Consider the following 2,106-nt stretch of genomic DNA (forward strand, 5'->3'; position numbering starts at 1 on the left):
AAACTTGCGATGTAAAGAAGTCTCGAAGAGGAGCGAACGCAATATCAACATTAAATCGTTGCTTATATGCTCATCGAATCCAGAGGAATATTAGAAATCAGAGTTTAAGATATCAGGGTTTTACAATTGTTACCATTTAAAATTTCCAATAGATAGGCGGACATGATATTCCAATTAGACCATTGTTAATACGCATATCAGGTTCGACATATCGGAGCCTGGCAGATATCAAAAGTCGGAGGGGGGAGGGTGGGGGGGCATTGGGATATCAACGATTGGAGAGATATGAATATCAGAGATCAAAGGGATATAAATATCCAAGATTGGAGATCAGAGGGATTGGCATATCGAAGATCAGAGGGATTGGCATATCGAAGATCAGAGGGATTAACATATTAGAGTTTTTTTAAATGTGTTTTGAAAGGAAATCTTTGATATGCATTACCAATAGTAATCAAAATACATAATTCGATATCTAAAAATTGAAAGGTGTCACATAGTACCTAGTAATACTAGCAAACATAACATGAACATGAGGTGCAATAAGTTGGAGAGAGGGTTTAATGAAAGGCACTCATACGACGGGAGAAGAATGAAGAGGATGAGCCATTTCACATGACAACTTAAGGACCTCAGACAAATCACTTGAATGTTCAACATGAGGAAGCCACTGAAAATGATGGAGTAACTTAGCCACCCACAAGGTAAAAGTGGCAAGGTCCAGGGCCTTCCCCGGGCACACACAACAACCAATACCAAAAGGGGAAAGCCTCACATTGTTACCTCTTACACCCACGTCTTCCCCGCCTTTCGACACCACAAACCTCTCCAGATGGAACTCATGAGGTGATTCTGAAATGTTGGGGTCATGAGTAATCAACCACATATTCACCATGGCAATCATGCCCGCCGGAACACACATTTCATCGCCCATGTTCACATCTTCAGTGGAGAGACGTGCCCATGATAGGAGTGGTCCGGGCAGAGGCATTCACAACTCCTCCTTTACCACAGCTTGGAGGTAAGGTAGCTTAGGGATATCTGAATCCTTCACGCTGTGGTCACGCCCCACTACTGCATCCACGTCTGCCTGAGCTTTCTTTTGGGCATTGAGATTCAACACCAATTATGTCATGGTCCACGCTTCGTCGTGTTTGTTACATCACATCACATATATAAAATGGAGTGCGACATGGAGGGGAGGGACATTGTTCAAGATTCTGTGAGAAACGATGAATCTAAACAATGTCGTGAGGATAACGTCACCATAAAATAAATCATTCACTTAATAATTTAAACTTGTGTAATATTAACCACTTTTATGTTGGAAATAATAATCCCAACCACCGCAATAAACAACCTGACAGCAGCGATACCTGTCAGACGTATTTTTGTAGGTTGCGTCTCTGCTTGAAGATAGAAGGACTGAAGCAAGATGCGAACCATTCAGAAACTCAGCATAGGCATTTAAAGAAGTTATGTACTTTGGTAAACAGATGGGCAAGCATTCATTAAGAAACTTTTTCCCACACTCCAGAAACACCTACATGTTTCTGAACAAACTCAACAACAACATCATATTAATTATTTTGTTCTGTCATGAATTAAATGTAAAAATTGTATGTTGAGTTAAATATGAATATAAAACTCATTTTGACTATGTAGAGAGGTTAGAGAGTAAGAGGTAAGAAAAAAAGGGCAAGTCTCTGTGGAGAAAATTGTGGAGAAAGTTTTAGTGGGCACGTGAAAACAACAGTTACTCTGTTTTACTTTGTGTTATTCTGCGTAAGTTTAAATCACTATAAAACTTTTATTTTACTTGGTGAATGAGCCGCAGTCTCATGTAAATGTATTTTTCATGTTTAAGAAATGAACACTAAGTTTTAGTGTGTTTCTCCAAACCTATCTTGTTATTTTTGCTGTGAGTATTCATTAAGTCTCTGGAATAGTTCTGGGGTGCACAAAATTCAAGTGCATGAAATCAGCTTCGCGGTGCGCAAAGATAGGTGCGTGAAACCAGCTTTGCCGTGCGTGAACCTTTGCGAAAGTCAAAATACCTCTAACCCTCCGCGAAAATTAAAATTCCCAAATATTTTTAACATGGTA

The 2,106-nt window shown here is 39.6% G+C and overlaps 1 pseudogene; it reads right to left on the reverse strand.

Moving 5' to 3' along the window:
• Positions 1-574: 574 nt before the first annotated feature.
• On the reverse strand, positions 575-934 carry LOC149174531 (cytochrome P450 78A4 pseudogene; annotated as a pseudogene).
• Between the last annotated feature and the right edge of the window lie 1,172 nt (positions 935-2,106).

The sequence above is a fragment of the Pinus tabuliformis genome, chromosome 4_1 (genome assembly GCF_031772625.1).
Source record: "Pinus tabuliformis cultivar Carrire ecotype Pingquan chromosome 4_1, CPIR1, whole genome shotgun sequence".
Taxonomy (NCBI): domain Eukaryota; kingdom Viridiplantae; phylum Streptophyta; class Pinopsida; order Pinales; family Pinaceae; genus Pinus; species Pinus tabuliformis.